At 50.1% G+C, this 14,375-nt stretch overlaps 9 pseudogenes; all 9 read left to right on the forward strand.

Annotated features, from left to right (window-relative positions):
- Positions 1-556: 556 nt before the first annotated feature.
- On the forward strand, positions 557-676 carry LOC130315271 (5S ribosomal RNA; annotated as a pseudogene).
- Positions 677-948: 272 nt separating this feature from the next.
- On the forward strand, positions 949-1,068 carry LOC130322687 (5S ribosomal RNA; annotated as a pseudogene).
- A 1,088-nt stretch (positions 1,069-2,156) lies between these two features.
- LOC130351900 (5S ribosomal RNA) lies at positions 2,157-2,276 on the forward strand (annotated as a pseudogene).
- Positions 2,277-2,358: 82 nt separating this feature from the next.
- On the forward strand, positions 2,359-2,478 carry LOC130352184 (5S ribosomal RNA; annotated as a pseudogene).
- A 2,480-nt stretch (positions 2,479-4,958) lies between these two features.
- Positions 4,959-5,078, forward strand: LOC130333376 (5S ribosomal RNA; annotated as a pseudogene).
- A 1,682-nt stretch (positions 5,079-6,760) lies between these two features.
- On the forward strand, positions 6,761-6,880 carry LOC130316410 (5S ribosomal RNA; annotated as a pseudogene).
- A 1,671-nt stretch (positions 6,881-8,551) lies between these two features.
- On the forward strand, positions 8,552-8,671 carry LOC130353002 (5S ribosomal RNA; annotated as a pseudogene).
- A 1,908-nt stretch (positions 8,672-10,579) lies between these two features.
- Positions 10,580-10,699, forward strand: LOC130351983 (5S ribosomal RNA; annotated as a pseudogene).
- Positions 10,700-14,159: 3,460 nt separating this feature from the next.
- LOC130315282 (5S ribosomal RNA) lies at positions 14,160-14,279 on the forward strand (annotated as a pseudogene).
- Positions 14,280-14,375: the final 96 nt, after the last annotated feature.

Genomic DNA, 14,375 nt, shown 5'->3' on the forward strand with positions numbered 1-14,375 from the left:
GCTACCCAGCTTAGGGCTCAGTAAGTACCGGCATGGGAGACTGGCTGGGAATCCCGGGTGCAGTTGACATTTTGCTCTGTTGCCGCCTTCCGCTCCGATTCCGAAAAAGGATTTATTGATGCTTAAATGCGCAGTATAAAAATCATGAAGCTGTCAATGGCCGTCCTAAGCTGAACGCGCCTGCTCTCGTCACATCGCAGACTGCTACCCAGCTTAGGGCCCGGTAAGTACTGGCATGGGAGACTGGCTGGGAATCCCGGTTGCCGTTGACATTTTGCTCTCATGCCGCCTTCAGTTCCGATTCCGAAAAGGATTTATTGATGCTTAAATGCACAGTATACAAAGTGTGAAGCTGTCAACGGCCATCCGAAGCTGAACGCGCCTGCTCTCGTCAGATCGCAGACTGCTACCCAGCTTAGGGCCTGGTAAGTACCAGCATGGGAGACTGGCTGGGAATCCCGGGTGCAGTTGACATTTTAATCTGTTGCTGCCTTCCGCTCCGATTCGGAAAAGGATTTATTGATGCTTAAATGCACAGTATAAAGAGCTTGAAGCTGTCAACGGCCATCCTAAGCTGAACGCGCCTGCTCTCGTCAGATCGCAGACTGCTACCCAGCTTAGGGCCCGGTAAGTACTAGCATGGGAGACTGGCTGGGAATCCCAGGTGTTGTTGACATTTTGCTCTGTTGCCGCCTTCCGCTCTGATTCCGAAAATGATTTATTGATGCTTAAATCCACAGTATACAGGGTGTGAAGCCGTCTACGGCTATCCTAAGCTGAATGTGCCTGTTCTTGTCAGATCGCAGACTGCTGCCCGGCAAGTACGGGCATGGGAGACTGGCTGGCAATCCAAGGTGCTATTGACATTTTGCTCTGTTGCCGCCTTCCTCTCCGATTCCGAAAAGGATTTATTGATGCTTAAATGCACAGTATTAAAAGCATGAAGCTGTCAATGGCCATCCTAAGCTGAACGCGCCTGCTCTCGTCAGATCGCAGACTGCTACCCAGCTTAGGGCCCGGTAAGTACCAGCATGGGAGACTGGCTGGGAACCCCGGGTGCCGTTGACATTTTGCTCTATTGCTGCTTTCCGCTCCGATTCCGAAAAGAATTTATTGATGCTTAAATCCACAGTATACAAGGTGTGAAGCTGTCGACGGCCATCCTAAGCTTAACGCGCCTGCTCTTGTCAGATCGCAGACTGGTACAGATCTTAGGGCCCGGTAAGTACCGACATGGGACACTGGCTGGGAATCCCGGCTGCCGTTGACATTTTGCTCTGTTGCCGCCTTCCGTTTCCGATTCCGAAAAGGATTTATTGATGCTTAAATGCACAGTATAAAGGGCGAGAAGCTGTCAACGGCCATCCTAAGCTGAACGTGCCTGCACTCGTCAGATCGCAGACTGCTATCCAGCTTAGGGCCTGGTAAGTACCAGCAGGGGAGACTGGCTGGGAATCCCGGGTGTCGTTGACATTTTGCTCTGTTGCCGCCTTTCGTTCCGATTCCGAAAAGGATTTATTGATGCTTAAATGCACAGTATAAAAATCATGAAGCTGTCAATGGCCATCCTAAGCTGAACGCGCCTGCTCTCGTCAGATCGCAGACTGCTACCCAGCTTAGGGCTTGGTAAGTAATGGCATGGGACACTGGCTGGGAATCTCGGCTGCCGTTGACATTTTGCTCTGTTGCCGCCTTTCGTTCCGATACCGAAAAGGATTTATTGATGCCTAAATGCACAGTATAAAGGGCGAGAAGCTGTCAACGGCCATCCTAAGCTGAACGCGCCTGCTCTCGTCAGATTGCAGACTGCTACCCAGCTTAGGGCCCAGTAAGTACCGGCATGGGAGACTGGCTGGGAATCCCGGGTGCAGTTGACATTTTGCTCTGTTGCCGCCTTCCGCTCCGATTCCGAAAAAGGATTTATTGATGCTTAAATGCGCAGTATAAAAATCACGAAGCTGTCAATGGCCATCCTAAGCTGAACACGCCTGCTCTTGTCACATCGCAGACTGCTAAGCAGCTTAGGGCCCGGTAAGTACTGGCATGGGAGACTGGCTGGGAATCCCGGTTGACATTTTGCTCTTATGCCGCCTTCAGTTCCGATTCCGAAAAGGATTTATTGATGCTTAAATGCACAGTATACAAAGTGTGAAGCTGTCAACGGCCATCCTAAGCTGAACGCGCCTGCTCTCGTCAGATCGCAGACTGCTACCCAGCTTAGGGCCTGGTAAGTACCAGCATGGGAGACTGGCTGGGAATCCCGGGTGCAGTTGACATTTTAATCTGTTGCTGCCTTCCGCTCCGATTCGGAAAAGGATTTATTGATGCTTAAATGCACAGTATAAAGGGCGTGAAGCTGTCAACGGCCATCCTAAGCTGAACGCGCCTGCTCTCGTCAGATCGCAGACTGCTACCCAGCTTAGGGCCCGGTAAGTACCAGCATGGGACACTGGCTGGGAATCCCAGGTGTTGTTGACATTTTGCTCTGTAGCCGCCTTCCGCTCCGATTCCGAAAAGGATTTATTGATGCTTAAATCCACAGTATACAGGGTGTGAAGCCGTCTACGGCTATCCTAAGCTGAATGTGCCTGTTCTTGTCAGATCGCAGACTGCTGCCCGGCAAGTACGGGCATGGGAGACTGGCTGGCAATCCAAGGTGCTATTGACATTTTGCTCTGTTACCGCCTTCCTCTCCGATTCCGAAAAGGATTTATTGATGCTTAAATGCACAGTATAAAAAGCATGAAGCTGTCAATGGCAATCCTAAGCTGAACGCGCCTGCTCTCGTCAGATTGCAGACTGCTACCCAGCTTAGGGCCCGGTAAGTACTGGCATGGGAGACTGGCTGGGAATACCGGTTGCCATTGACATTTTGCTCTATTGCTGCCTTCCGCTCCGATTCCGAAAAGAATTTATTGATGCTTAAATCCACAGTATACAAGGTGTGAAGCTGTCAACGGCCATCCTAAGCTTAACGCGCCTGCTCTCGTCAGATCGCAGACTGGTACAGATCTTAGGGCCCGGTAAGTTCCGGCATGGGACACTGGCTGGGAATCCCGGCTGCCGTTGACATTTTGCTCTGTTGCCGCCTTCCGTTCCGATTCCGAAAAGGATTTATTGATGCTTAAATGCACAGTATACAAAGTGTGAATGTGTCAACGGCCATCCTAAGCTGAATGCGCCTGCTCTCGTCAGATCGCAGACTGATACCCAGCTTAGGGCCTGGTAAGTACCAGCATGGGATACTGGCTGGGAATCCCGGGTGCAGTTGACATTTTAATCTGTTGCCGCCTTCCGCTCCGATTCGGAAAAGGATTTATTGATGCTTAAATGCACAGTATAAAGGGCAAGAAGCTGTCGACGGCCATCCTAAGCTGAACATGCCTGCTCTCGTCAGATCGCAGACTGCTACCCAGCTTAGGGCTCGGAAAGTACCAGCATGGGAGACTGGCTGGGAATCCCAGGTGTCGTTGACATTTTGCTCTGTTGCCGCCTTACGCTCCGATTCCGAAAAGGATTTATTGATGCTTAAATCCACAGTATACAGGGTGTGAAGATGTCTACGGCCATCCTAAGCTGAATGCGCCTGTTCTCGTCAGATCGCAGACTGCTACCCAGCTTCGGGCCTGGTAAGTACCAGCATGGGAGACTGGCTGGGAATCCCGGGTGGAGTTGACATTTTGCTCTGTTTCTGCTACGAGTCCGAAAATTATTTATTGATGCTTAAATCCACAGTATACAAAGTGTGAAGCTGTCAATGGCCATCCTAAGCTGAACGCGCCTGCTCTCGTCAGATCGCAGACTTCTACCCAGCTTAGGGCCTGGTAAGTACCAGCATGGGAGACTGGCTGGGAATCCCGGGTGCAGTTGACATTTTAATCTTTTGCCGCCTTCCGCTCCGATTCGGAAAAGGATTTATTGATGCTTAAATCCACAATACACAGGGTGTGAAGCTGTCAACGGCCATCCTAAGCCTGAACGTGCCTGCTCTCCTCAGATCACAGACTGCTGCCCGGCAGTTACCGGCATGGGAGACTGGCTGGCAATACAAGGTGCCATTGACATTTTGCTCTGTTGCCGCCTTCCTCTCCGATTAATAAAAATATTTATTGATGCTTAAATCCACAATATACAAGGCGTGAAGATGTCAACGGCCATCCTAAGCTGAACGCGCCTGCTCTCGTCAGATCGCAGACCGCTACCCAGCTTAGGGCCCAGTAAGTACCGGCATGGGAGACTGGCTGGGAATCCGGGTGCAGTTGACATTTTGCTCTGTTGCCGCCTTCCGTCACGATTCCGAAAAGGATTTATTGATGCTTAAATGCACAGTATAAAAAGCATGAAGCTGTCAATGGCCATCCTAAGCTGAACGCGCCTGCTCTCGTCAGATTGCAGACTGCTACCCAGCTTAGGGCCCGGTAAGTACTGGCATGGGAGACTGGCTGGGAATACCGGTTGCCATTGACATTTTGCTCTATTGCTGCCTTCCGCTCCGATTCCGAAAAGAATTTATTGATGCTTAAATCCACAGTATACAAGGTGTGAAGCTGTCAATGGCCATCCTAAGCTTAACGCGCCTGCTCTCGTCAGATCGCAGACTGGTACAGATCTTAGGGCCCGGTAAGTACCGGCATGGGACACTGGCTGGAAATCCCGGCTGCCGTTGACATTTTGCTCTGTTGCCGCCTTCCGTTCCGTTCCGATTCCGAAAAGGATTTATTGATGCTTAAATGCACAGTATACAAAGTGTGAACCTGTCAACGGCCATCCTAAGCTGAATGCGCCTGCTCTCGTCAGATTGCAGACTGATACCCAGCTTAGGGCCTGGTAAGTACCAGCATGGGAGGCTGGCTGGGAATCCCGGGTGCAGTTGACATTTTAATCTGTTGCCGCCTTCCGCTCCGATTCGGAAAAGGATTTATTGATGCTTAAATGCACAGTATAAAGGGCGTGAAGCTGTCAACGGCCATCCTAAGCTGAACGCGCCTGCTCTCGTCAGATCGCAGACTGCTACCCAGCTTAGGGCCCGGTAGGTACCAGCATAGGAGACTGGCTGGGAATCCCAGGTGTTGTTGACATTTTGCTCTGTAGCCGCCTTCCGCTCCGATTCCGAAAAGGATTTATTGATGCTTAAATCCACAGTATACAGGATGTGAAGCCGTCTACGGCTATCCTAAGCTGAATATGCCTGTTCTTGTCAGATCGCAGACTGCTGCCCGGCAAGTACGGGCATGGGAGACTGGCTGGCAATCCAAGGTGCTATTGACATTTTGCTCTGTTGCCGCCTTCCTCTCCGATTCCGAAAAGGATTTATTGATGCTTAAATGCACAGTATAAAAAGCATGAAGCTGTCAATGGCTGTCCTAAGCTGAACGTGCCTGCTCTCGTCAGATCGCAGACTGCTACCCAGCTTAGGGCCCGGTAAGTACTGGCATGGGAGACTGGCTGGGAATCCCAGGTGCGGTTGACATTTTGCTCTATTGCTGCCTTCCGCTCCGATTCCGAAAATAATTTATTGATGCTTAAATCCACAGTATACAAGGTGTGAAGCTGTCGACGGCCATCCTAAGCTTAACGCGCCTGCTCTTTTCAGATCGCAGACTGGTACAGATCTTAGGGCCCGGTAAGTACCGACATGGGACACTGGCTGGGAATCCCGGCTGCCGATGACATTTTGCTCTGTTGCCGCCTTCCGTTTCCGATTCCGAAAAGGATTTATTGATGCTTAAATGCACAGTATAAAGGGCGAGAAGCTGTCAATGGCCATCCTAAGCTGAACGTGCCTGCACTCGTCAGATCGCAGACTGCTATCCAGCTTAGGGCCTGGTAAGTACCAGCAGGGGAGACTGGCTGGGAATCCCGGGTGTCGTTGACATTTTGCTCTGTTGCCGCCTTCCGTTCCGATTCCGAAAAGGATTTATTGATGCTTAAATGCACAGTATAAAAATCAGGAAGCTGTCAATGGACATCCTAAGCTGAACGCGCCTGCTCTCGTCAGATCGCAGACTGCTACCCAGCTTAGGGCCTGGTAGGTACTGGCATGGGACACTGGCTGGGAATCTCGGCTGCCGTTGACATTTTGCTCTGTTGCCGCCTTCCGTTCCGATTCCGAAAAGGATTTATTGATGCCTAAATGCACAGTATAAAGGGCGAGAAGCTTTCAACGGCCATCCTAAGCTGAACCCGCCTGCTCTCGTCAGATTGCAGACTGCTACCCAGCTTAGGGCCCAGTAAGTACCGGCATGGGAGACTGGCTGGGAATCCCGGGTGCAGTTGACATTTTGCTCTGTTGCCGCCTTCCGCTCCGATTCCGAAAAAGGATTTATTGATGCTTAAATGCGCAGTATAAAAATCACGAAGCTGTCAATGGCCATCCTAAGCTGAAAACGCCTGCTCTTGTCACATCGCAGACTGCTAAGCAGCTTAGGGCCCGGTAAGTACTGGCATGGGAGACTGGCTGGGAATCCCGGTTGACATTTTGCTCTTATGCCGCCTTCAGTTCCGATTCCGAAAAGGATTTATTGATGCTTAAATGCACAGTATACAAAGTGTGAAGCTGTCAACGGCCATCCTAAGCTGAACGCGCCTGCTCTCGTCAGATCGCAGACTGCTACCCAGCTTAGGGCCTGGTAAGTACCAGCATGGGAGACTGGCTGGGAATCCTGGGTGCAGTTGACATTTTAATCTGTTGCTGCCTTCCGCTCCGATTCGGAAAAGGATTTATTGATGCTTAAATGCACAGTATAAAGGGCGTGAAGCTGTCAACGGCCATCCTAAGCTGAACGCGCCTGCTCTCGTCAGATCGCAGACTGCTACCCAGCTTAGGGCCCGGTAAGTACCAGCATGGGAGACTGGCTGGGAATTCCAGGTGTTGTTGACATTTTGCTCTGTAGCCGCCTTCCGCTCCGATTCCGAAAAGGATTTATTGATGCTTAAATCCACAGTATACAGGGTGTGAAGCCGTCTACGGCTATCCTAAGCTAAATGTGCCTGTTCTTGTCAGATCGCAGACTGCTGCCCGGCAAGTACGGGCATGGGAGACTGGCTGGCAATCCAAGGTGCTATTGACATTTTGCTCTGTTACCGCCTTCCTCTCCGATTCCGAAAAGGATTTATTGATGCTTAAATGCACAGTATAAAAAGCATGAAGCTGTCAATGGCCATCCTAAGCTGAACGCGCCTGCTCTCGTCAGATTGCAGACTGCTACCCAGCTTAGGGCCCGGTAAGTACTGGCATGGGAGACTGGCTGGGAATACCGGTTGCCATTGACATTTTGCTCTATTGCTGCCTTCCGCTCCGATTCCGAAAAGAATTTATTGATGCTTAAATCCACAGTATACAAGGTGTGAAGCTGTCAACGGCCATCCTAAGCTTAACGCGCCTGCTCTCGTCAGATCGCAGACTGGTACAGATCTTAGGGCCCGGTAAGTACCGGCATGGGACACTGGCTGGGAATCCCGGCTGCCGTTGACATTTTGCTCTGTTGCCGCCTTCCGTTCCGATTCCGAAAAGGATTTATTGATGCTTAAATGCACAGTATACACAGTATACAAAGTGTGAACGTGTCAACGGCCATCCTAAGCTGAATGCGCCTGCTCTCGTCAGATCGCAGACTGATACCCAGCTTAGGGCCTGGTAAGTACCAGCATGGGAGACTGGCTGGGAATCCCGGGTGCAGTTGACATTTTAATCTGTTGCCGCCTTCCGCTCCGATTCGGAAAAGGATTTATTGATGCTTAAATGCACAGTATAAAGGGCGTGAAGCTGTCAACGGCCATCCTAAGCTAAACGCGCCTGCTCTCGTCAGATCGCAGACTGCTACCGAGCTTAGGGCCCGGTAGGTACCAGCATGGGAGACTGGCTGGGAATCCCAGGTGTTGTTGACATTTTGCTCTGTAGCCGCCTTCCGCTCCGATTCCGAAAAGGATTTATTGATGCTTAAATCCACAGTATACAGGGTGTGAAGCCGTCTACGGCTATCCTAAGCTGAATGTGCCTGTTCTTGTCAGATCGCAGACTGCTGCCCGGCAAGTACGGGCATGGGAGACTGGCTGGCAATCCAAGGTGCTATTGACATTTTGCTCTGTTGCCGCCTTCCTCTCCGATTCCGAAAAGGATTTATTGATGCTTAAATGCACAGTATAAAAAGCATGAAGCAGTCAATGGCTGACCTAAGCTGAACGTGCCTGCTCTCGTCAGATCGCAGACTGCTACCCAGCTTAGGGCCCGGTAAGTACTGGCATGGGAGACTGGCTGGGAATCCCGGGTGCGGTTGACATTTTGCTCTATTGCTGCCTTCCGCTCCGATTCCGAAAATAATTTATTGATGCTTAAATCCACAGTATACAAGGTGTGAAGCCGTCTACGGCTATCCTAAGCTGAATGTGCCTGTTCTTGTCAGATCGCAGACTGCTGCCCGGCAAGTACGGGCATGGGAGACTGGCTGGCAATCCAAGGTGCTATTGACATTTTGCTCTGTTGCTGCCTTCCTCTCCGATTCCGAAAAGGATTTATTGATACTTAAATGCACAGTATAAAAAGCATGAAGCTGTCAATGGCTGTCCTAAGCTGAACGCGCCTGCTCTCGTCAGATCGCAGACTGCTACCCAGCTTAGGGCCTGGTAAGTACTGGCATGGGAGACTGGCTGGGAATCCCGGGTGCCGTTGACATTTTGCTCTATTGCTGCCTTCCGCTCCGATTCCGAAAAGAATTTATTGATGCTTAAATCCACAGTATACAAGGTGTGAAGCTGTCGACGGCCATCCTAAGCTTAACGCGCCTGCTCTTGTCAGATCGCAGACTGGTACAGATCTTTGGGCCCGGTAAGTACCGGCATGGGACACTGGCTGGGAATCCCGGCTGCCGTTGACATTTTGCTCTGTTGCCGCCTTCCGTTTCCGTTTCCGATTCCGAAAAGGATTTATTGATGCTTAAATGCACAGTATGAAGGGCGAGAAGCTGTCAACGGGCATCCTAAGCTGAACGTGCCTGCTCTCGTCAGATCGCAGACTGCTACTCAGCTTAGGGCCCGGTAAGTACCAGCATGGGAGACTGGCTGGGAATCCCAGGTGTCGTTGACCTTTTGCTCTGTTGCCGCCTTACGCTCCGATTCCGAAAATGATTTATTGATGCTTAAATCCACAGTATACAGGGTGTGAAGATGTCTACAGCCATCCTAAGCTGAATGCGCCTGTTCTCGTCAGATCGCAGACTGCTACCCAGCTTCGGGCCTGGTAAGTACCAGCATGGGAGACTGGCTGGGAATCCCGGGTGCAGTTGACATTTTGCTCTGTTTCTGCTCTGATTCCGAAAATTATTTATTGATGCTTAAATCCACAGTATACAAAGTGTGAAGCTGTCAACGGCCATCCTAAGCTTAACGCGCCTGCTCTCGTCAGATCGCAGACTGGTACAGATCTTAGGGCCCGGTAAGTACCGGCATGGGACACTGGCTGGGAATCCCGGCTGCCGTTGACATTTTGCTCTGTTGCCGCCTTCCGTTCCGGTTCCGATTCCGAAAAGGATTTATTGATGCTTAAATGCACAGTATACAAAGTGTGAACCTGTCAACGGCCATCCTAAGCTGAATGCGCCTGTTCTCGTCAGATCGCAGACTGGTACAGATCTTAGGGCCCGGTAAGTACCAGCATGGGAGACTGGCTGGGAATCCCAGGTGTCGTTGACCTTTTGCTCTGTTGCCGCCTTCCGCTCCGATTCCGAAAATAATTTATTGATGCTTAAATCCACAGTATACAAGGTGTGAAGCTGTCGACGGCCATCCTAAGCTTAACGCGCCTGCTCTTGTCAGATCGCAGACTGGTACAGATCTTAGGGCCCGGTAAGTACCGGAATGGGACACTGGCTGGGAATCCCGGCTGCCGATGACATTTTGCTCTGTTGCCGCCTTCCGTTTCCGATTCCGAAAAGGATTTATTGATGCCTAAATGCACAGTATAAAGGGCGAGAAGCTGTCAACGGCCATCCTAAGCTGAACGCGCCTGCTATCGTCAGATTGCAGACTGCTACCCAGCTTAGGGCTCAGTAAGTACCGGCATGGGAGACTGGCTGGGAATCCCGGGTGCAGTTGACATTTTGCTCTGTTGCCGCCTTCCGCTCCGATTCCGAAAAAGGATTTATTGATGCTTAAATGCGCAGTATAAAAATCATGAAGCTGTCAATGGCCATCCTAAGCTGGACGCGCCTGCTCTCGTCAAATCGCAGACTGCTACCCAGCTTAGGGCCCGGTAAGTACTGGCATGGGAGACTGGCTGGGAATCCCGATTGCCGTTGACATTTTGCTCTTATGCCGCCTTCAGTTCCGATTCCGAAAAGGATTTATTGATGCTTAAATGCACAGTATAAAGGGCGTGAAGCTGTCAACGGCCATCCTAAGCTGAACGCGCCTGCTCTCGTCAGATTGCAGACTGCTACCCAGCTTAGGGCCCGGTAAGTACCAGCATGGGAGACTGGCTGGGAATCGCAGGTGTTGTTGACATTTTGCTCTGTAGCCGCCTTCCTCTCCGATTCCGAAAAGGATTTATTGATGCTTAAATGCACAGTATAAAAAGCATGAAGCTGTCAATGGCCATCCTAAGCTGAACGCGCCTGCTCTCGTCAGATCGCAGACTGCTACCTAGCTTAGGGCCCGGTAAGTACCAGCATGGGAGACTGGCTGGGAATCCCGGGTGCCGTTGACATTTTGCTCTATTGCTGCTTTCCGCTCCGATTCCGAAAAGAATTTATTGATGCTTAAATCCACAGTATACAAGGTGTGAAGCTGTCGACGGCCATCCTAAGCTTAACGCGCCTGCTCTTGTCAGATCGCAGACTGGTACAGATCTTAGGGCCCGGTAAGTACCGGCATGGGACACTGGCTGGGAATCCCGGCTACCGTTGACATTTTGCACTGTTGCCGCCTTCCGTTTCCAATTCCGAAAACGATTTATTGATGCTTAAATGCACAGTATAAAGGGCAAGAAGCTGTCAACGGCCATCCTAAGCTGAACGTGCCTGCTCTCGTCAGATCGCAGACTGCTACCCAGCTTAGGGCCCAGTAAGTACCAGCATGGGAGACTGGCTGGGAATCCCAGGTGTCGTTGACATTTTGCTCTGTTGCCGCCTTACGCTCTGATTCCGAAAAGGATTTATTGATGCTTAAATCCACAGTATACAGGGTGTGAAGATGTCTACGGCCATCCTAAGCTGAATGCGCCTGTTCTCGTCAGATCGCAGACTGCTACCTAGCTTCGGGCCTGGTAAGTACCAGCATGGGAGACTGGCTGGGAATCCCAGGTGGAGTTGACATTTTGCTCTGTTTCTGCTACGAGTCCGAAAATTATTTATTGATACTTAAATTCACAGTATACAAAGTGTGAAGCTGTCAATGGCCATCCTAAGCTGAACGCGCCTGCTCTCGTCAGATCGCAGACTTCTACCCAGCTTAGGGCCTGGTAAGTACCAGCATGGGAGACTGGCTGGGAATCCCGGGTGCAGTTGACATTTTAATCTGTTGCCGCCTTCCGCTCCGATTCGGAAAAGGATTTATTTATGCTTAAATCCACAATACACAGGGTGTGAAGCTGTCAACGGCCATCCTAAGCCTGAACGTGCCTGCTCTCCTCAGATCGCAGACCGCTGCCCGGCAGTTACCGGCATGGGAGACTGGCTGGCAATCCAAGGTGCCGTTGACATTTTGCTTTGTTGCCGCCTTCCTCTCCGATTAATAAAAATATTTATTGATGCTTAAATGCACCTGGGAATCCCGGGTGCAGTTGACATTATGCTCTGTTGCCGCCTTCCGTTCCGATTCCGAAAAGGATTTATTGATGCTTAAATGCACAGTATAAAAAGCATGAAGCTGTCAATGGCCATCCTAAGCTGAACGCGCCTGCTCTCGTCAGATCGCAGACTGCTACCCAGCCTAGGGCCCATTAAGTACCGGCATGGGAGACTGGCTGGGAATCCCGGGTGCAGTTGACATTTTGCTCTGTTGCCGCCTTCCGTTCCGATTCCGAAAAGGATTTATTGATGCTTAAATGCACAGTATAAAAATCATGAAGCTGTCAATGGCCATCCTAAGCTGAACGTGCCTGCTCTCGTCAGATCGAAGACTGCTACCCAGCTTAGGGCCTGGTAAGTACTGGCATGGGACACTGGCTGGGAATCTCGGCTGCCGTTGACATTTTGCTCTGTTGCCGCCTTCCGTTCCGATTCCGAAAAAGATTTATTGATGCCTAAATGCACAGTATTAAGGGCGAGAAGCTGTCAACGGCCATCCTAAGCTGAACGTGCCTGCTCTCGTCAGATTGCAGACTGCTACCCAGCTTAGGGCTCAGTAAGTACCGGCATGGGAGACTGGCTGGGAATCCCGGGTGCAGTTGACATTTTGCTCTGTTGCCGCCTTCCGCTCCGATTCCGAAAAAGGATTTATTGATGCTTAACCCCTTAAGGACCGGAGGTTTTTCCGTTTTTGCATTTTCGTTTTTTGCTCCTGGCCTTTAAAAAATCATAACTCTTTCAAATTTACACCTAAAAATCCATATGATGGCTTATTTTTTGCGCCACCAATTCTACTTTGTAATGACGTCTGTCATTTTGCTCAAAAATCTATGGTGAAGCGGGAAAAAAAATCATTGTGCGACAAAATTGAAAAAAAAACGCTGTTTTGTAACTTTTGGGGGCTTCCGTTTCTACGTAGTACATTTTTCGGTAAAAATGACACCTGATATGTATTCTGTAGGTCCATACGATTAAAATGATACCCTACTTATATAGGTTTGATTTTGTCGGACTTCTGGAAAAAATCATAACTACATGCAGGAAAATTAATACGTTTAAAATTGTCATCTTCTGACCCCTATAACTTTTTTATTTTTCCGTGTATGGGGCGGTATGAGCCCTCATTTTTTGCGCCGTGATCTGAAGTTTTTAACGGTACCATTTTTGTATTGATAGGACTTATTGATCACTTTTTATTCATTTTTAAATGATATAAAAAGTGACCAAAAATGCACTATTTTGGACTTTGGAATTTTTTTGCGCGCACGCCATTGACCGAGCGGTTTAATTAATGATATATTTTTATAATTCGGACATTTCCGCACGCGGTGATACCACATATGTTTATTTTTATTTTTATTTACACTGTGTTTTTTTTATTATTGGAAAAGGGGGGTGATTCAAACTTTTAATAGGGGAGGAGTTAAATGATCTTTATTCACTTTTTTTTTTCACTTTTTTTTTGCAGTGTTATAGGTCCCATAGGGACCTATAACACTGCACACACTGATCTTCATCATTGATCACTGGTTTCTCATAGGAAACCAGTGATCGACGAATCTGCCGGATGACTGGTCATGCCTGGATCTCAGGCACTGAGCAGTCATTCGGCGATCGGACAGCGAGGAGGCAGGTAGGGGCCCTCCCGCTGTCCTGTCAGCTGTTCGGGATGCCGCGATTAGCCGCGGCTATCCCGAACAGCCCGACTGAGCTAGCCGGGAACTTTCACTTTCACTTTTAGCCGCGCGGCTCAGCTTTGAGCGCGCGGCTAAAGGGTTAATAGCGCGCGGCGCCGCGATCGGCGCTGCGCGCTATTAGAGGCGGGTCCCGGCTTCACTATGACGCCGGGCCCGCCATGATATGACGCGGGGTTACTGTGTAACCCCGCGTGATATCAGAAGAGCAGGACCAAGGACGTACCGGTACGTCCTTGGTCCTTAAGGGGTTAAATGCGCAGTATAAAAATCATGAAGCTGTCAATGGCCATCCTAAGCTGAACGCGCCTGCTCTCGTCACATCGCAGACTGCTACCCAGCTTAGGGCCCGGTAAGTACTGGCATGGGAGACTGGCTGGGAATCCCGGTTGCCGTTGACATTTTGCTCTTATGCCGCCTTCAGTTCCGATTCCGAAAAGGATTTATTGATGCTTAAATGCACAGTATACAAAGTGTGAAGCTGTAAACGGCCATCCAAAGCTGAACGCGCCTGCTCTCGTCAGATCGCAGACTGCTACCCAGCTTAGGGCCTGGTAAGTACCAGCATGGGAGACTGGCTGGGAATCCCGGGTGCAGTTGACATTTTGCTCTGTAGCCGCCTTCCGCTCCGATTCGGAAAAGGATTTATTGATGCTTAAATGCACAGTATAAAGGGCGTGAAGCTGTCAACGGCCATCCTAAGCTGAACGCGCCTGCTCTCGTCAGATCGCAGACTGCTACCCAGCTTAGGGCCCGGTAAGTACTAGCATGGGAGACTGGCTGGGAATCCCAGGTGTTGTTGACATTTTGCTCTGTAGCCGCCTTCCGCTCCGATTCCGAAAAGGATTTATTGATGCTTAAATCCACAGTATACAGGGTGTGAAGCCGTCTACGGCTATCC

Source organism: Hyla sarda, chromosome 1 (assembly GCF_029499605.1).
Source record: "Hyla sarda isolate aHylSar1 chromosome 1, aHylSar1.hap1, whole genome shotgun sequence".
In the NCBI taxonomy this organism is placed as follows: domain Eukaryota; kingdom Metazoa; phylum Chordata; class Amphibia; order Anura; family Hylidae; genus Hyla; species Hyla sarda.